Source organism: Rhinolophus hipposideros, assembly GCF_964194185.1.
Source record: "Rhinolophus hipposideros genome assembly, chromosome: 8".
NCBI lineage: Eukaryota > Metazoa > Chordata > Mammalia > Chiroptera > Rhinolophidae > Rhinolophus > Rhinolophus hipposideros.
In genome coordinates this window covers 81,521,953-81,543,531 of record NC_138054.1, presented here as the reverse complement: position 1 = coordinate 81,543,531, position 21,579 = coordinate 81,521,953, and the positions used below count along the sequence as shown (strand labels likewise).

At 36.2% G+C, this 21,579-nt stretch overlaps 1 protein-coding gene across 50 annotated transcripts in view; it reads right to left on the bottom strand.

The window, feature by feature from the left end:
• The window catches only part of EIF4G3 (eukaryotic translation initiation factor 4 gamma 3), a 283,752-nt gene that overhangs the window by 179,643 nt on the left and 82,530 nt on the right, over positions 1-21,579 (bottom strand). The gene's annotated exons all lie outside the window — the stretch shown is intronic.

The following is a 21,579-nucleotide window of genomic DNA, read 5'->3' as shown; positions in this document are numbered from 1 at the left end:
AAAGGTAGAAATAACAAATAATGGGAAAACAAAGTAACATAATTGGACTGAAGACATAGAAAAATATATAGACGTGGACCACTATCGATAGAAATAAATACGTAAAATAAACAGGAATGAAAAAAGAAAACAATACACTCTTTAGAAATGGAAAATGATTCTTGTATTCTTCTGACAAAGACTGAAAGAACTACTGCGATGATTTCAGATGAAGATTAGTGTTCATCTGGTTCGTTCTTCTCTGAAAACTGCTTGAGTGCACTTTTTAAAGAGTAGTATTGTATCACCCCATAAAAAACAAATGTTTGAAAGAGAAAAGGCATCTTGCCAAAGCCAAAGTTCTATGCTACTGCTACATTAAAAATTTCCTTTAAGCAAGTGCCAATGAAAAACAACATTCACAGGCAAATATCCCAGAGCTGTGCAGCGAATAAATGCTGCTCTGGTACGACTATGCCAAACTGCAGGAATCTCTGGGTACTGTACATTCTAGTACGGCACTCCCTCCCAAACTTGGGGGTACCTACTAATGAAAGCAAGACAAAGAAAATAAATCTGTATCAACACAATAGAATTAGAATCATGTTATTCTAAAAATTCCTCCTAGAAACATGCTGTCATGTACAATAAATCTCTGACCTTCCTTGTGCTCTACTTCATTCAAAAAGACCCCTATTACCAGTGTCACACTGCATTACACACGTTTGCTTTCAGTGTATTATTAAGCTTAACATCTTTGCCAGGGAAAAAGACATGCTATCTTCAAGAAATCATTCAAAATATAAGTAGTTAACATAAACAATCCTAAGGAAATGCCACAGGGGCTAATGAAGCTGTGGGGGCAATCTGGTCCCAAACCTTACATGACACCTACTGCCACCAAGTCCCTGGAGCTCCTGTGCGGGGCTCAGGGCTTAGGGGACCCACAAGACACTTAAATATGCAACTCTTTGTGTCTTAAAAATCAAAGTCACACAAAACTTTGAATATTTCTTTCAAAATATTCCTAAATGATGATTAAATCTTCTAATTTCTAGTTCAAGTTTCTTCTCTCTAGCTAAATTATCCCATTCCAGATCATACAGTTGTAACGCATGTCCTTCAAAGGTAGTGACAAAAAGTATTCATATGAAGAAAAAAATCTACATTAAAAATTTCCCATTATTTAAAAGACGTTACTTTTATCCCATTATTTATACCATTATTTAAAAGATATCTCAATTTGGAGGCCGCGAGCAGAGGAATAAAATAGCTAATTATGGCAACTACTTAATCACCTCCAAAGCTAAAATGATTTTTATCTTTTATATATTAATCCTAAGCAAAATTATTCAACCATTTCTTAGAGTGCAGTGTGTGTGTGTAATTTAAGTGTAAAAACTAATATACCCAAGAAACTTTTTTATTTTTTATGGATGTTTTTGTACTGGCAATAATGCAGAGCTTCCAGAATTCTCATTCATTTGATAGTAGAAATGTAAACTGGTACAACACTTTGGGAAAGAATTTGGCATTAGCTAGTAACTTTGAAGGCAGGCATACCCTATGACCCAGCTCTTCTACTCCCAGGTATACACATCTGTGAGAAACAAAAAAATATGCACGTACATATGCCAAGGTACATGTACAAAAATGTTCATAGCTCTATTGTTCTTAATAACCACAAACTGGAAATGACACACTTCATTAACAGGAAAAATGATTAACAATATTTTTTTCTACACAAGAAATCAAATGAAAAACTAAAACAACACACCGCAATTTGGATGACTCTCATAAAGGCTACTGAGTGAAAGGTAACATGGAAGAATACACAGCATGATTCCAAGAAAGAGCAACAACAGGCAAAACTTGACTCTATCAGCTCAGAAATGCATAAGTGCACCAATGATACATCCAATAAAGAGGTTACTACCCGGAAAACATAAAGAACTCATACAACTTAACACCAAAAAAACCCCAAACAATCTGATTAAAAAGGTGGGCACAGGACCTAAATAGACATTTCTCCAAGGAGGACAAACATATGAAAAGATGCTCAATATCACTAATCATCAGGGAAATGCAAATTAAAACCACAGTGAGATATCCCTCATACTTCATACCTGTCAGAATGGTTATCATCACTGAATCAACAAACAAGAAGTGTTGGCAAGGATGTGGAGAAAAGAGAACCCTTGTGCATTGTTGATGGAATTGTAAATTGGTGCAGCCACTATGGAAAACAGTATGGGAGACCTCAAAAAATGAAAAACAGAACTACCATACGACCCAGCAATTCCACTTCTGTTATTTATCTGAAGAAATCCAAAACTCTAATTCAAAAAGATACATGTACCCCTATTTTCACTACAGTGAAGACATGGAAGCAATCTAAGTGTCTATCAATAAACGAATGGATAAAAATGTGGTGCATATAAACAATAGAATATTACTCAGCCATAAAAAAGAATGAAACCTGGCCATTTGCGAAAATATGGATGGACCTGGAGGGTATTACGTTAAGTGAAATAAGACAGAGAAAGAAAATACCCTATGATTTTACTTATAAATGGAGTCTAAAAACCAAAATAAACAAAACAAACAAACTCAAAGGTACAGAGTCACCAGATGGGAGGAGGGTTGAGGGGATAGGTGAAAAGGGTGAAAGAAGTACAAATTGCCAGTTATAAAAATAGTTACACTGATGTAGAGTACAGCATAGGGAATACAGTCAATAATATTGTAATAACTATGTATGGTGTCAGATGGATACTAGACTTACCAGGTGATCATCTAGTAAGGTATATAAATGTTTCAACACTATGTTGAATTCTTGAAACTAAAATAATATTGTATGTCAACTGTAATTGAGAAATTTTTTTAAAAAAGAAAAAAACAGAAAGAAATGTATAAATGGATGACAACACTGTAAATAAAAGCAGAGCACTTTTTTAAAAAGGCATATAGACACATATGGGAAGAGAGAGAGTTGGGAAGAGGAAAGGCCACATAATGCTTTATTTTTTTTACCTGGGAGGTAATATACGGTTTGTGCTTTAAAATAATGTGTTAAACTCTACTTTTATGTTTTATGCATGTATGTGTTATAATCCCTTCCATTCCCCCTAAAAAAAATTAGAGATAAAAACAAGCAAACTGCTAAATACCTGGGGTAAAATATTAGTTACACTGATATGAATTATATTGTTGTTCTACAGAGTAGAAAAAATATTAAAATAATGCTGCAGGAGAGAAAACCTCTAAAATTTTGGCTTCACGTAGCTAGTGAATTTTCATTCAAGATTTCCATATAAAAATAATCTATAAAATTAAAATTTTTTCGGTGGTTACTGGACAATATAAATTGAAGAATATTTTGAAATATATAAAGGTAAACCATATAAATCATAGAAACTAAGATTAGTCGGTAGGTATAAAGTTTATTTATTTAGCACTAAATTACCTGATTTAATTAAATAATCTGGCCAATTAAGAGTTATCATACATAAACTACAATTTTCAAATAATAATGAAATATAGAAAACATTAAGTTTCCTGAACATGATCATTCTTTCGTGACTAATTCTAGACGGAGTGGCATTAACTGAATACAGGTATGTTAAATGTTATACATATACACATAAAGCATTATGTTTTTATTTACTGCATATATTTATGATATATGAAATAAAAATGCTACATAAAAACACATGGTAATTGAGTCTTTACTAAAAGCATTACAAAAGAAAACTGGATTCCTACCAAGTAATAGTAATGTTTTCAGCAACAAATGATTCATATAAAGGTAAAAAGGGAACATGGTTTATGTCTGAGAGCCATCCATCCCTTACTATTTTATCCCAAGATAAAGTTTATTTAGTGAAGTCATCTAAAAACATTCCAACAGCTGCAACTCCCACATGGAAACAACCAAGTTCAACTTGGAGGAGATTGGAAAGATTCCAAAACTTTTCTTACTTGGCTAATTTCAATATTCTATGATCCTCCAGTAGTTGAAAGGGTAAGAAAAGATTTCCCCCTTGATTAGTTTTCATATCATCCTCGTTATCCCTTTAGATCATTTCATTCCCAGTATCTACATAGATTTATTTCTTACAGATAGTAGGAAATAAAAAAAAAAGCTGGCCTAGCCAACTAAAAAGGAGCACTACCATGAATACTAAAAAACTGTATTTAGCATCATTAGCATTTTTCAAGTTCTCTCTGGTATTATTCCTGCCAATCCCCATCCACTACCAAGAAAATGAGAAGGTAAATGACTTTCCTCTTTGCTCTACTCTTAGCTACATTTATTAGGTTGAACCATATGAAATTCCAGATATTCATGTTTTCGACATTTTGAAAAAAGGCAATGTCGTATGATTCAAGTAATACTTAAATACTCAAGCAAACAGATGTTATCATAAACAGTTCTACCACGGATTCCTCTAACAATGGGTTCAATTCTGAGGATTGCTTCTTTTCATATTTAGTAATTGGCAATGGAAACAACAGACAGAAAAAGATTAGCTGCTTTTTCAATGGATAACATTTAAGTTGCCCACCACAAATCAGTAACAATACCAGCAACATGAAACAAAAATAAGAAAAACATACCTGCCCCCTAAATATGTTTAGGTATAAAAGGTAACAAAAATGTACCTTATGTGAATCCTTGGGGGCCAGAGTAAACTGTTGAAAGCAGAATTCTAAGACAGCTCTCAATATTCCTGTCCCTAGTGTACACGCCCTGTATAATTCCTTCCCCTTAAGAATGGGTAGGACCAGTGAATATGATGGAGTATCACTCCTTGAGTAGGTAATTAAACAGGTGACTTCAAATTAATCAAGTGAGAGATTATCCTGGGTGGGTCTGAATTTATTAGGTGAGCCCTTTAGCACAGTGACTCATCAGAGAGATGTTCTCCTGTTCTTTCTGAAGAATCAGACTTCCACGTTGTGAGAGGGCCACATGGCAAGGACCTGACACTGGCCTCTAGGAGCTGAGAACTACCTCTAGCCAACAGCCAGCAAGGAAACAGGGACCTCAGTCTGAAGCCTTCCAACAAGCCCAATGAGCATGGAAATGAACCAGAAGCCTTACATGAGATCACAGCCCTTGTCAACACCTTAATTTCAGCATGGTCCTGAGGAGAACCCTGCTACCCAGTGCCCAGACCCACAGAAACTGTGAGATATATAGGGGTGCTATTTTAAGCTGTTAAGTTTGTGGTGATTTATTAAACAGTGATGCCAAAAACTAGGGCAAGGATTTACATGGCAGAGAAAACAACAGGTACAAGACCTTGAGGTCTTCACAAGGTCAAGGAATGGGAGTGACTGAAGTGTTACAAGTCAGGGGGAGGGTAGTAACATCATGAGGCTAAAGAGATGGCAGCAGGGGCAATATTACTTAAGGGCTTGTAGGCATGGTAAGAGCTCTGGATATATTCTAAGTGGGGTGGAAAGCTATTGGAAGTTTTCAGCAGGAACATGACCAGATCTAATGTTTTCCAAAAATCATTTCGGTTGCTTTATGAAAGAACTGAAGAATGCAAGAATGGAAGCAGAGAGATTAGTTAAGAAACTGTCACAATAAACTAGGCCAAAATTGATGGTGGCTTAGAACAGTAGTAACAATGAAGATGAAAGAACTGGACCAATTTGGGTGATACCTCTGAGACAAAGCCAACAGAGCTTGCTATTAATTTAACTTAAGGAAAAGGACAGAAACGAATGAGGATTGACGGATTCATTCATTTAATATACATTTACTGAGAACACATATTATGCCATGTACTGTTCTAGGTGTGTGAAATACATCAGTGAATAAGAGACTAAAATTCTTGTCTTCATGGAGTTTACACTGTAGCCAAAGCAATAAGATAATAATAATATAATAATTTAAAAATTATATAGTATATTTAAAAGTGATAATTTAATGGAAATCAAAGATAAATTTTAAGTTTATGGCTTGAAATACTAGGTGGGTGGAGGTATTACTATGAGATACAGGATTAGAGGGAGAACAGATTTAGGTAAAAGGGTAATCAAAAAGTAAAGTCTTGGGGCCGGCCCGGTGGCGCAGGCGGTTGGAGCTCCGTGCTCCTAACTCCGAAGGCTGCCGGTTCGATTCCCACATGGGCCAGTGGGCTCTCAACAAAAAAATAAAGACTGTTCTGATTTAAGCAATAAAAAAAAAAAAAAAAAAAAAAAAAAAAAAAGTAAAGTCTTAGCTGCTTATTTAGATATCCAAGTGGAAGTGATAAGTAGCCAGTTGAATACATGAATCTAAGCTCGAAAGGGGAGTCAGAGCTAGAGAGAATAAATTTAGAGGTAGGTCATTATCAAAGTTCCAGGTAGTCTCTAATTATGAAAAAAAGCAAATGAACATATGAAAATGTTTAACATTTATAAACTGCAGGGCAAAATGCAAAGCAAAAATTTATTTCTGGATCAATTTTGTCAATGTTAATTGTTACATCCTCAAGACTATGCTCACTTTCTCTATAGAATCAATATGGCTCATTTCTGCTTATAATTTCAAATTAAAAAAAACAAGAATAAATCAGTAATGTCCTAAATTAAAATTAAATAAAGTCACGATCTCAGAGTTTCAAAGGCAAAGATGACTGAAGGACAATCAATCCAATTTCAGCAGACTGAGGACCAAATACATCAACCTAGCACCACAGAGAAGGCACAGTAGATTTTCTTTTCAGGTTGCTTAATTTCTTTTTTATTGAGGTATAATTGATATATAGCCCCCCAAAAAACAGTGATGTGATCATAATACAAACCAATTTGATATGATTCCTGATTTCACCTCCTGTCACACTGTCATATAAGCATCAATGATCTCTGTCAGGCACTGTATTAAGAGCTGAAGATAAACTAGTTTTTGTCCTTAAAGAGCTCTAACAGAAAGGAAGTCACATGCAAATAATGGAATGGAATCATGTGAAAAATGCTATTGAAAGTATATTTAAAGTATCGCTGAACACCAGAAGTAAACAAGGTCTGAAACTTTGGAAAGGTCTGGTAGTATCTGAGTTGCACCTTGAAAATTTAGTAAAAAGCTTCATTTCAGACCAAGAATTAGAGGCAGTATTTTGAAAAGAAAATTAATGGGTACAGAGGTAAAAAGGTTCTACAAACATCCTACAAACAAGAAAGGGTTGGGGGGAGAGAGCTAAGTGTAAAGAAATGAGGCTGGTATAACTGTAGCCTAATTGTAAAAGTCTGCGGATTCCTTGCTAAGATATTTAAAATTTTTACTCTCAGCAAAATGAAGCCATTGTAATTTTTAAATGGGGATGCAATCTTACCTCATTTATATTTTATGAGGATGAGAGGCTAGAACATCCACACACAAAAATTGTATATGAATGTTCATAGCAGCACTATTCATAATAGCCCCAAAATGGAAACAACTCAAATATCTACCAACTGATGAACAGATAAATAAAACATGATACATCCATACAATAGATGTTATTCAGCAATAAAAACATTATGCTATGAGAAACAAGTCAGCACAAAGGACCAGATATTGTATAATTCCATTTACATGAAATGTCCAGAAAACGCAAATCTGCTAAGAGACAGAAAGTACGCTGGTAACTTCCTAGAGCCTGGGAGTTGGAAAATGATTGGCTAATAAGGAACACAGGGTTGCTTTTTGGGTTAATGAAAATGTCCTAAAATTGACTGTGGTAACATCTGTATAACTCTGAGTATGCTGAAATGCACTGAATTGTACCTTTTAAATGGGTGAATTATATGACGTTTGAATTTTATCTCAATAAAGATCAGGGAGAGAGAGAGAGAAGGAGAGTGACAGAAGCTAGCTGAGGAAGCAAGCTGGGTAGTCGTGGGAAAGATGATTTTCACACAGGAATCAATTTAAAAGAACCAATTTGAGAAATAAAAATAACTTTAATCAAGGGCTTCAGAGTTGACTTATGGTTTAAAGTTATCGACAGGAAACCTATGAGGATTCACATCTGGCTACAGGAAAAGACATGCCGACCAGGAAGTGTTTTATCCTACTCACCTAACCTGCATTTCAGCTCATTGGCTCTGCTGACACAGTAGCAAACAATATTTCTATCTTAGTTATTACTCACTTTAGTTTTTTTTCTATTCTTCTTCCACATGTCAGAATTGAGGTGCTGAAAATATCACAGGAGAAAACATAACCATACCTAATTTCAGCTCTATCATTTAATAGCTGTGTTACTATGGCTAATAACTCAGGAGTTTCACTTTCCTAACTTGTAAAATAAGGAAGTCTTAGAAGGATATAATGAATATTAGAGATAAATTTGGGAGAATACCTAACATAGTGCTTGATACACAAAAATTGGAAGTTACTACTATTTCTATCCACAAATTAAACATTGGTTCATAAAGACCTTTCTAAGAACATATAAATTGTTTTAAAATTTAATTTGGTCTCTAGAAAATCTCTAACCATAGATTACATGAGTTTGTATTATATATGTGTAAGATCAATGACTATTTTTAGAATATAAAAATATTAAATTAAGAAGAAATGAGTTTTAGGTTAGTTTAGGTTAGTTATAACATCAAAGGATTGTAATCAGCTGAGGGATATACATGAGGTAACAAAGTTCTTTAATTCACTTGTATCTGCTTTGTTAATATGACCACAAAAACAAACCAGCGAAAAGTACAGAACTAAGAGCAGATCCCGAACCCCCCCCATCAAGAACAAATTAAGTGAAATAAAAATGTAACACACTCATTGGCTAGTGAAAGGAGGACTAATTGATTGACTGTATAATAAATTCCTGCATGCTCAAATGAATATTCTTCAAGGAAATGATCACTAATTCCAAAAGGGATGCCCATATACTCTTCAGACCAGTACTTTCTGCACATTTTATTACACTCCATTTTACTACACTTTGCAGATACTGTGGTTTTTACAAATTGGAGGTTTGTGTCCATCAAGTTTATCGGTGCTATTTTTCCAACATTTTCTCACCTCAATTCTTGCAATATTTCAAACTTTTTCATTATTATTATACAGAGGGTGCCCAAAAAAGTACACATTTTAAGAAAGGAAAAAAAATGTATTAAAACTGTAATAATGCATACTGGTAACAAACGATGAATACAAGTCACGTTTGACTTCTGCAATCACAAGAGGTGCTCACAGTGGTTATCGTCAGCGTCCAGACGCTTCTAATGACTGCGAACTACTGCTTGAGCATAGATAACATCTCTTAAAAGGTGTATACATTTTTTGGCACCTCTGGTATTTGTTACGGTGCTTTGTTATCATTGATCAGTGATGTTATTACTCTCAGTGTTTTGGGGCATCACAAACCATGCCCATTTAAAATGGTGAACTTAATCAACAAATGTTGTATGTATTCTCACTCCACTGACTATCTATCTGTTCCCCTGTCTCTCTCTCTCTCTCTTCAGGCCTCCTTATTCCTTGAGACACAACAATATTGAAATGAGGCCAATTAATAACCCTACCATGGCCGCTAAGTGTTAAGTCAAAGGGAAGAGTCGCATGTCTCTCTCACTTTAAATCAAAAGCTAGAAATGACTACGTTTAGTGAGGAAGGTATGTCGAAAGCCAAAACACGAAAGCTAGGCCTCTGCACCAAACAGCCAAAGTTGTGAATGTAAAGGAAAAGTTCTTAAAGAAAATTAAAAGTGCTACCCCAGTAAACACATGAAGAAGAAAACAAAACTGCCTTATAGCTGACGTGGAAAAAGTTTTAGTGATATGGATATAATATCAAACCAGCCACAACATTCCCTTATACTAATCCAGAACAAGGCCCTAACTCTATTCAATTTTACGAAGACTGAGAGGTGAGGAAGCTGCCGGAGAAAAGTTTGAAGCTATTAGAGGCTGATTCATGAGGTTGAAGGGAAGATGTCTCCATAACATCAAAGTGCAGCAAGTGCTCACGTTCAAGCTGCAGCAAGTTCTCCAGAAGATCAAGCTAAGATAATTAATGAGGTGACTACACTAAACAACAGATTTTCAATGTAGAAGAAACTACCTTCTATTGGAAGAAGTTGTCTTCTAGGACTTTCATAACCAGAGAGAGGTCAATGACTAGCTTCAAAGCTTCAAAGGACAGGCTGACTCTCTTGTTAGGGGCTAAAGCTGGTAACTTGGAGCTGAAGCCAGTGCTCATTACCATTCCAAATATCCAATGGCCCTTAGGAGCTTTACGCTACATCGACTGCCTGTGTTCTATAAATGGAAAAACAAAGTCTGGATGATGGCACATCTGTTTATATACAACATGCTTTACTGAGTATTTTAATATCACTATTGAGACCTACTGCTCAGGAAAAAAAAGATTCTTTTCAAAACTTTACTGTTCATTGACAATGCAGCTGGTCAGCCAAGAGCTCTGATGAAGATATAAAAGATTAATGTTCTTTTCATGCCTGCTAACACAACACTTTGCAGTCCATGGATCAAAGAGTAATTCTGACATTCAAGGCTTATTATTTAAGAAATACATTCCATAAGGCTATCGCTGCCATAGATGGTGATTCCTCTAATGGATCTGGGCAAAGTCAACTGAAATCTTCTGAAAAGGATTCACTATTCTAGATGCCATTAAGAACATTCATGATTCATGGGAAAAGATCAAAATATCAACATTAACAGGAGTTTGGAAGATGTTGATTCCAACACTCATAGGTGATTTTGAGGGGTTCAAGACTTCAGGGGAGGAAGTAACTGCATATGTGGTGGAAATAGCAAGAGAACTAGAATTAGAAATGGAGCCTAAAGATGTGACTGAATTGCTATTGTCTCATGATAAAACTTTGAGAGATGAGGAGTTGCTTCTTATGGATGAGCAAAGAAAATGGTTTTTCTTGGATGAAATCTATTCTTGATGAAGATGCCGTGAAGATCGTTGAAATGACAACAAAGGATTTAAAATATTACCTAAACATACTTAATAAAGCAGTGGCAGAGTTTGAGAAGGCTGACTCCAATTTTGAAAGAAGTTGTACTGTGGTTAAAATACTATCATATCAAATAGCATCACATGCTATAGAAAAATTGTCCGTAAAAGGAAGAGTCAATCAATGCAGCAAACTTTACTGTGTCTTATTTTAAGAAATTGCCACAGCTACCGCGACCTTCAGCAACCATCACCCTGATCTGTAAGCAGCCTCTAACATCGAGGCAGGACCCTCTAGCAGCAAAAACAGTACGACTCGAGCGAAGACTCAGATGATGATTTGCATTTTTTAGCAATAAAGTACTTTTTAGTTAAGTTATGTACATTTTTTAGATGTAACACTATTGTACTCTTAACAGAATACAGTATAGTATAAACGTAACTTCTACATGCACTGGGAAATGAAAATCTGTATGACTCGCTTTATTGCAATATCCGATTTACTGCGGACATCTAGACCCCAGGTTCAGACAGCACAACGGAGAAAATCCCAAGACACAAGGTTGGCATCACACCTAAAACTCTACATTTTGATTAAATACAGAAACGGTTTCCCTAAGATTCAGACTGTTTTATTCAGAGGCCACATAGGAGGTCCTGAGGAAGAGTAAAAGATCGAGTTGTAGGAAGACCATGAACTCATTTCCTCCCACGAACACATCAAATCTACATCTACAGAAAGCAATTTCTGTTGAAGAACTGAGGGCTGACTGAACAGCTTCTGCACAACAAACGAGAGAGAGAGAGAACACAGAAACGGGTAGCAAGACGAATACACATTATTGCAGGAACCTCACCCCAACACAATGACTTGAAGCTTGAAATAGGAACAGGGTACTGTGAAGCCATGTGCAGACACACCCGCCGTGGGCACAATAAAAAAAACTGGTTTAAATGGCACCTAGACTATACGGGAAGGAAATCCACTTACCAGCCCTACAACATGTGCCAAACAGGAGAGGAGCTGCTGGAACTCTCTCCAGGATCAGAGGTAATCACCCAAACAGAAAGGCAAAGAGAAAAAAACATGCAACGAGGATAGTTTAAGGGACCTCTGGGACAACATCAAAAATACCAACATTGGGGGCTGGCCCAGTGGCTCAGGCAGTTAGAGCTCCATGCTCCTAGCTCTGAAGGCTGCTGGTTCGATTCCCACATGGGCCAGTGGGCTCTCAACCATAAGGATGCCGGTTCAATTCCTTGAGTCCCACCAGGGATGGTGGGCTCCGCCCCCTGCAACTAAAATTGAACACGGCACCTTGAGCTGAGCTGCCTCCCGGATGGCTCAGTTGGTTGGAACGCGTCCTCTCAACCACAAGGTTGCCAGTTCGATTCCTCGACTCCCGCAAGGGATGGTGGGCTGCGCCCCCTGCAACCAGCAACGGCAACTGGACCTGGAGCTGAGCTGTGCCCTCCACAACTAAGACTGAAAGGACAACAACTTGAAGCTGAATGGTACCCTCCACGACTAAGATTGAAAGGACAGAATTTGACTTAGAAAACAGTCCTGGAAGTGCACACTGTTCCCCAATAAAGTCCTGTTCCCCTTCCCCAATAAAAAAAAAAAATTGGCATCATAGGGGTCCTAGAAGAAAGAGACAGAAAGAAAAGGACAGAAAACCTATTTTAAAAAATACTGACTGAAAACTTTCCTAACCTGGTGAAGAAAACAGACACCCAAGTCCAGGAAGTACAGATAATCCGAAACAAGATGAACCCAAAGAGGTCTAAAATGCCAAAAACTAAAGATAGAGAATCTTAAAATCAACAAGAGAAAAGCAGCTAGTTATGTGCAAGGAAAAAGACATAAGACTATCAGCTGATTTTTCAGCAAAACATTGCAGACCAAAAGGGAATGGCATAACATATTTAAAGTGATGGTGGAAGAAAAAACCTACAACCAAGAATATTCTACCCAGAAAGGTTATTTAGAACTGAAGGAGAAAGAATTTTCCCATAAGCAAAAGCTAAAAAGGAGTGCATCACCATTAAACCGGCACTATAAAAAATGTCAAAAGAACTTCTTTAAGGGGAAAAGAAACAGCCAAAACTAAAACTAAGAAAGTACAAAAAAGAAAAAATCTCACTAATAAAAGCATGTATTTAGTCAAAGTAGTGAGTCAACCAATTATATAAAGCTAGTATAGAGATTAAAAGACAAAAGTAGTAATATGTGTAACAACAAGTTATACACACACAATAAGGGTAAAATATATCAAAAACATAAGTGTGCAAGGGTTGAGTAAAAAAAATGTAATGCTTTTACAAAGTGTTCAAAGTTAAGCAACAAACCTAAAAGATACTGCTATAAACACAGATTGTTATATATGAATTTGGCAACCACAGACCAAAACCTACAAAGACACACACAAAATGAAGAGAAAGGAACCCAAACAGATCACTAAAATAAGTCATCAATGTACACGAGAACAAAAGAAAAAGGAGAACTACAAAACAACCAGAAAACAATTAATAAAATGTCAATAACAACATACTTATCAATAATTAAATATAAATGGGCCAATTGCACCAGTCAAAAACACAGGGTGGCTGAATGGATAAAAAACGAGACCTACACAACTGTCTATAAGAGACTCACTTCAGATCAAAAGATACACACAGCCTGAAAATGAAGAGATGGAAAGATATTTCATGCAAATGGAAATGAAAAGAAAGCTATAATTATATCAGACAGATAGCCTTTAAAAACATGGGAGCTCCTGAGAATCCCACAAGATTTATGGAGATAATCATTCTCCTTCAGCATAAGAGTTGACAATATAAATTCTCTTTCAGATGAAATCAGAAAAAAATGCAGACAAAAAAGAGTAAGAGTCAAAAAGCAACAGTTAAGGTGGAAATGAGGGGCCGGCCCAGTGGCTCAGGCGGTTGGAGCTCCACGCTGCTAACTCCGAAGGCTGCCGGTTCAATTCCCACATAGGCCAGTGGGCTCTCAACCACAAGGTTGCCAGTTCAATTCCTTGAGTCCCGCAAGGGATCGTGGGCTCCGTCCCCTGCAACTAAGATAGAACACGGCACCTTGTGCTGAGCTGCCTCCTGGATGGCTCAGTAGGTTGGAGTGCGTCCTCTCAACCACAAGGTTGCCGGTTCGACTCCCGCAAGGGATGGTGGACTGCGCCCCCTGCAACTAGCAACAGCGACTGGACCTGGAGCTGAGCTGCGCCCTCCACAACTAAGACTGAAAGGACAACAACTTGAAGCTGAACGGCACCCTCCACAACTAAGGTTGAAAGGACGACAACTTAACTTGGAAGAAAGTCCTGAAAGTACACACTGTTCCCCAATAAAGTACTGTTCCCCTTCCCCAATAAAATCTTGAAAAAAAGAAAAGATGGAAATGAGAACAACATTGTTCTGTTTCATTTTAGAATATGAGTTTCATCAAATGTCCAAATCATACGTTCTAAAAGTTTGCTTAGTTGTTAGGGGACCAAGAACAGTGACCTAACTATACTAAGAGGAAATAGGAGAAAGGAGGATGGTAAGGGAACTGAAACACCATCCATCAAAGCAGATTCAATGGAAAAATCACAAATCAAACAATAGTACAAAAACCATAGAGGTTTCTAGAGGTACAGAGGTAAAGCCAGAAGAACTAAAAGCAAATATACTTAAAAGTAGCTGCCTCTGAAGGGCAAGACTGGAGGGTGAAGAGTAGGCAAAGGGTTGTTTTTTTTTATTATTATTATAAGCCATTCTATATTATTTGCTTTTTAAAAATAATATAGTATTCCATTGCTCTGTTTCCATTAAATAGATGGATAAATTTTAACTAGCTATTTAAGAATCATCATAAACAAAGTACCAAGATGACAAAGATCAACAGACAAGGACGTTCACCACAGTGTTATTTATAAAAGCAAGAATATAGAAATGACTCAATGGTCCATCAAGAGATGACTAGTTATATAAATAAATCACAGTGCTAAAGGAATACTCCATTTATAAAGATGTTATTTATAAACATCTCCATCCTTAAAAATGCCATCTTCCCTATATAGCCAAAAATCTACTGAAGATGTAGTTCTGTATTTAATGAGACAGGTCATGGTCCACTAAAATGATGTATAATTATATGGTGACATGAAACAATGTGCATGATACACTAAGACAAAAATGCAAGTTACAAGCAAGATATGTATGACTAAAAGTTTTTTTTGAAAGTTATATATGTGTAACTTTTAAAGTTATATGGGTACATTTTATATTTGTCTATTAAATTATAAAGCACCTGGAATAATTTTCTCTACATACAGGTATTTCTCTGGAAAATGTGATAATGGTTGATTTTCATTCTCTTCACAATTTTATTTTTTGATTTTTTTTGTTGTTAATTGGTATTATTCAGGAAAAAATTACAGCTCTGAGTCAGCTGTTTGAACATTATATTTATTGTAACGGTAAAAAATATATAATCCCTTGGGGAATGGGTAACTACATTCTGAATATATATAAATAGAAAGAACTTTTACATGAGAAGGTGCTTGTAATTTTTAGAAAGAGATATAAAATTGTAACACAATTTCAATTTGTTTTTTAAGTGCACTTGCAAGAAACCTATCAAAATGATGGCATGGCCCTTTTGATAAGCAAGATCGATCCTGGGTCATATTTTTCCAGTTATACTTTTCTCTGAGTTTCATTTTTTTCTAGTAGGCACACATTAATTGTATAGTGAACAAAATCTGCTACTTGGAACTTGGTAGTTAGGTTTCCATGCTGGCCTCTAAAATCCTCCTTAAGTCAATGATGTAGCTGAAGAAGCTCCATCCTCTCTGCCCCTGCAGCCACTCAGAGCAATTGTCACTGTGATTCTCATTGTCCGTTTGTCTCCGTGCAGTCCTTAGGGATCGGGGCAGAATGGAAGGAACACTTATGACAGGACTCGCAGACAAGGCGCATCTCAGACATTTAAACTTAAGTATTATATTATATCAGTAATTCCACTAAATCTCGCTATGTTTGATATGGCTATTTGGAATATCAACTCATGAACACCAGCAACAATGTTAAAGGCAGCAGGCCAAGATGGTAGACTTTTATTTCTTTCATTGCTAATAGTATCCCAAAGAAGTGCCTTAAGATTCCAAGGTCCTTTCCCAATTTAGTAGTAAAAACCTTAACGAGGGACAACTGTCTTGGGAAAGGAACAGAGTGTTAACGAATATTAATTCCAATCATTTTAGTAAACCTACCTTTACACATATACATGAACATAAGAAAATAACTCTTTAGTTTTCAAGGAATACATACTTTTTGCACCACTAGTTGTTCTCAGAAAAACAGCAACAGACAAGTGACCTGAGGGTGGAGGGTGATGGTTTCTGTCTGTGTCATTCACAGCCTCTTTTAAATCTTCAAAAGCCCCACTGTCAAAGCTCTTAGCTTTCCACCACCAACAAGGTTGTTTGTAAGTTGGGAGATGACTGGTATAAATTTAACAACTGCCATGGCATTAGTCATTTCCCATTTTACAACTCAATAATTTCTTTAAACTTATCATTTGTTTTTTTCCCTACTGATCTTCATTCAGTTGTTAATGAAACATTTATCTAACTGATCAGGGTAAGTGAATTGTTTTAAATTCCAAGGTATTAGAACTTTGAATTTGGTATTCAACTGTAAATAAGCACAAATTCAATTACATCATCCACGTCACAATATTCAGTTGCTCTGGCACAGGTCCAAGTCACATGAGCCATGTGTTGTGATATGTGCTCCCATACTGAGGATGAGTCAACAATCATCACTTTCCATACAAAAAAATGTGAAACAAGGAACAAAAGCAGAGGGTAACCTGATTCGAGTTATTTTATAAGTAGGCCCAATGACAATAAAAGAGCACAGGGTTTTCAGACAGAGACCTGGGTTTAAATTCTGGCTCTACTCCACAGAAACCATATAAGCAAATTACTTATATTCAGCTTCTTCCTCTGTCAAAGGAAAAAATAAGAATGGTCCTTGCAGATTCACTGAACACACTAAATGAGATAAAACGTATCACAATGGCTGGTATATTTTTTAAAAGTTCAAAAGTGGTAGCTATTGTCCTATTTGTTTACAAACATTTAAACTGTTCGCTTAAAATCCTAGTGTTAGGCATACAGGTGTAAGCCAAACAGTTTTGGGTTCTAATGATTCCTACTTTGATACTTATTGTAAAACGGGGGGAGGGGGGGAGGGAGGGACCAAGAGGGAACTGCACTAATCCTAAAGCAGTGATTCTCAAAGTGTGGTCCCTGGACCAGCGGCATCGGCACCACCTGGTAATGTGTTCAGAGTGCACATTTGGAGGCCTCACCCCAGACCCACTGATTCGGGGTAACTTCAGGAGTGAGCCCCACCAAGTGATGCTGACGCAGCTCCAGTTTAAGAATCACTGACCTACATACAACAGTGACAAGCTTGCACCGACTTGCACAGCACCTGAATGTTGCACGTGCTTTATCTAGTCCACCAAATTACAGCACAAATTAGAAGGCAGATACATGGCTGTGCTGTGTTACTGCTGAATATGATGGTACAAAGGAACACTGTCATTTATAAATATCTTCTTTAACTAAAATATGACTGCTTTCCAATACAAGTAAAAATCACTTCCTTGACTCAACCAGTCCATCCTGTTTTCTTCTTTAGCCGCCATTCCCATCACACTTCGCGAGCACCTTATAGTAGGTTATGATACAACCTGTTTCTTGGAATCCCTGGGGAATAAATCATCGTTTACTCTACAATGCCAGCTTTTCCAGACAGCTAGGAATGAATCTCTTTAAATACACAAAACTTATTTTTTCTCTTGTAACTATTTTAGAACGGAATCTTTAGCACTGTACATTGAATGTAACCTAAATTTGGTCAAATTCATCATTAGAACATCAAGTTTTATGCAAAAGTATATACTTACGATTAATGGAGTGTCAATAAGCCCTTAAGCAAACTGTACACTTTTCTGCATCTACGTTTGTGGACTTCTGGTTACGACCAGCATTCCAGCCTGAAGCTACTATTTAGCCTCTTGTAATTCACTTTTTACTAATCTCACGTGAGCTTCAAAATTCAATAATCAATATTCTGTTTGCTTTTTTCTTAGTTCTCCAGTATCCTTCCAACCACACAAACATCTTTTTCACCTGCATGGCTTCGCCTTATCCTTAGAAATTCAACCCAAATCTCACCTCATGAGATAAATTTCTCAACACCCTGTCTCCCTGGCTGGGTTTCACACTGCTGCTGACACTTGCAAGAATTGCAAGACGTTACCTGACTATCTGTATCAGCACTTACCACACTGCACTTAAACTACCCACCACTTTCAGCTTGTAAGCATCTTCAGGAAAAGGAACAAGTGCCTTGCAAGTAGATGCTCGAAAAAAATGTTTGATGAATGAACAGGTATAGTTTGCAAAAAATCTTTAAGCACGTGGACTTTGCTGGGCTGAAAGTCTCGGCTTTGTCGAAGTTTGAGGAGTTTGCTTTTGTTTAGTTACTAGTGTTTGCTTTTAGCTTTCTTCATTTCCACTGAAATGTTAAACTTTCTTCCCTCTAATTCTTTTAACTCCTCACCAATTTTTGTGAGTACATTTTGTCTTTCCAACCAAAGTGTAAGCATACAAAGTAAGTGAACTCTCTCTCCTCCTACTTTTTTCTCCAAAGAACCTAGCCCAACCCATAATCAGCATAAAGAAATAAGTCTGCCCCCAAACCTGGGCTGGATCAAATATTTTTGTGATGTAATTTATTAGTTTCTCCTGAAAAACAACTCGTGATAAAATGCTTGACCGATTTTCAAAGACTTTACTGAGATTCAGACCTCTTCCAAAAAGCTTTCCACCCAGTCCAGCTGACTATCAATAATCTTTAGTCATATATTTCATTACTACACCTCTTTCCTTTTCTATAAATGTCTTCACCAAGAGAAAACTCTGAATTGGCCTTTTAAAGTTCGAAATAAACACTTGACACATGCTCCTAATTAATTTTTCGGAGTTTTTTTTAAGTTACTATACAAATGCTTATTGAACAAATAAAGAATAAAAATAGACTGCTGATTTTACAAATCTAAAAATTAACAAAATACTCAAAGGTTCTCTGGGATTTTCAACAGCTAAAGAAATTAAACACCCTTCTATTGACTATTCAGCATTTTCTATGGCAATTAAGCAACTACAGAAGGACACAATGGACAAATATCCTAATCCTTCCCATCTCTAGCCAACAGGACTCCCTTGACAGCCAGAAAGTGCTTTTAAAAGATAAAAAGGAAACTGTATGAAGAGGAAGTTAAATGTTTCCATGTCTATCAAAGCTTACAGTAAAAAATGACCTCTCTATTCATGTCACCAACTTCACAATAATAAATCCATGTCTCAAAATAATTGTTTCTTTTATCTTAAAATAATTACTACTGCATTTACCACATAATTACTTATGAAAATCCAATTTCCTATAACTCACTTTATTTTAAAGTGGTCCCTATCTGTTGTTTTGTTTTTAACAATGTATATATAATACTTTATAAAATGGTTTTGAAGGGAATATCCCAGAGTTTAAAGAAACATATTTTCAAAGTTCTCTAACTTGACAGAACTTGCGCATTGTTTCTACTATTTTCTTATCTGAGAAATTCAAAAACCATTTGTAGCTGACATTTAACAGAACACCCTTTATATCGTTAAGGCTAATCCTTCTTTAGAAGGAATAAAATCAAATAAATACAAATTAAGTAATATTTTAATTAGTTTTCTAATTTAACATTTAATGAGCAAATCCACATTAAATATTAATAAGGAATCCTAACTTTCATGAATGTCATTACTCAGCAGATACCAAGATATGCAGAAAAACAGACCCAGAATTTTTAACAAGGATTATATGCTAAAAAATACATATATAAATATACAATTAAATGCTAAAAATAAAAGGTACTTCAAGATGGAAGAGTAGGTTTTAATAAGCTCTCTGTCCATTCAACACACAACATATAAAGGAACAATGAGGCTATTTCTCTACCCTGAGAATCAGGACCACAGTGCAACATAGCACCCTTGCAAGGGGAAACTTGGTCTAGACTAGAGCAAGGAACCTTATCAGTGAGGGTCCTTTAGCTAGCTTCAAAAGATCCTTGAAATCTCTTAAAACTGCAGTAAAGAACCGTATGTGAGTATGTATGTTCACCGTTCTGCAAAGTAGATCCATAGCTTTCATCAGATGATCACGAGTCCTAATCCCAAAAAAGCTGAGTATTGCTTTTTACCTTATTTGTGAGAGTTCAACAAAAAGAAAGCAACTTCACACACAGTAAATAAAATGTAATACTACATATGACCTCGAAAGTCAGATAAACCTGTATTCAAATTATGTAACTTCTCTGAGCCCCATTTCCATATTTGCAAATGAAGGCTGTCATAAGGATTAAACAATATAATGCACGTACAGCACTTACTACAAGGCCTGGGAGATAGTAATCACACAATAAATGTTAAAGAGCCACCTGAGTTCAAATTCAGCCTCTATAGTTAGTAGCTGGATGACCTTGAGCAAGATAACTTCATCTGTGTATCTGCTTCCACAATTACGTAATAAAGGGGATATAATTATACTTACTTCATACCTTTGTTATAAGAACTAAGTGAGTTAGTACAAGTGAAGTGCTTATAATAAATAATGCCTGGTGCATAATAAGTGCTCAGAGTTACTGATGATGAAGAAGAAAATGTTCTACAAAGCACTTTGTCAGTTTCCCCCTGGTCAACTCTTCTGACCAGGTTTGGTCAATTTTTATATACATTTCACGATTTATTACACTATGAAGCAGTATTCTCATCATCCGCCTCAAAGGCCTGAACTGGAATATGTTCACTTATCCCCACTTCCACTGCGATATAGTCCAAACTGCCTGCCCATCAGCCTTTTATGGCTTCCTAGAGTTCATCTAGTCAATCTTCTTTCTCTGAAGATGACTTTCTCTAGTCTTCTTCTTACAATCATGCTCCAACCCTCCAACTACTTCTGCCTAATGAGAATTCATGATAACAATACCATGAATGTTGCTTACTATTTATTTATATATACTTGTTCTAGTTTATGTGGTTGTTAAATGTGTCCTCATTTTCCAATATGTACTTAAAACAATGTATTTCCTTCTTGCCTAGTAAAATAAGAACTCTTAAGGGCAAGGATCACAGCATCCACCATCGTTTCCCCCATATTATCAGACACAAAACCTTGCACAAACGTATCATTTAATAGCCATTTACTGAGTTAAGTTTGTCTCAATAGCCTTAATAACTTAAACATTGTCATATCTCCAATGTTTAAGCCCTGAGAGCAAGCTCAAAGCGGCCAGAGGTTTTTTCGGTTTTATTTCTAATGCCACAGAAGAGTAACTTCAAACATGTTTTAAACTGTTACAACAGATAAATAAATCGATTATATATTTAGAAAGGCAATATGGAAAAAGATTGGGTCTAATTAACATATTTTTACAAAAGAAATAGTAGTAGCAGCATCTAGATTTCATAAATATTTCACGTTGATTGTGAAATTTGTCTAAAGAAAGGAGGGTGATGTTAATGATGGGTAAAAATTAGGTTTT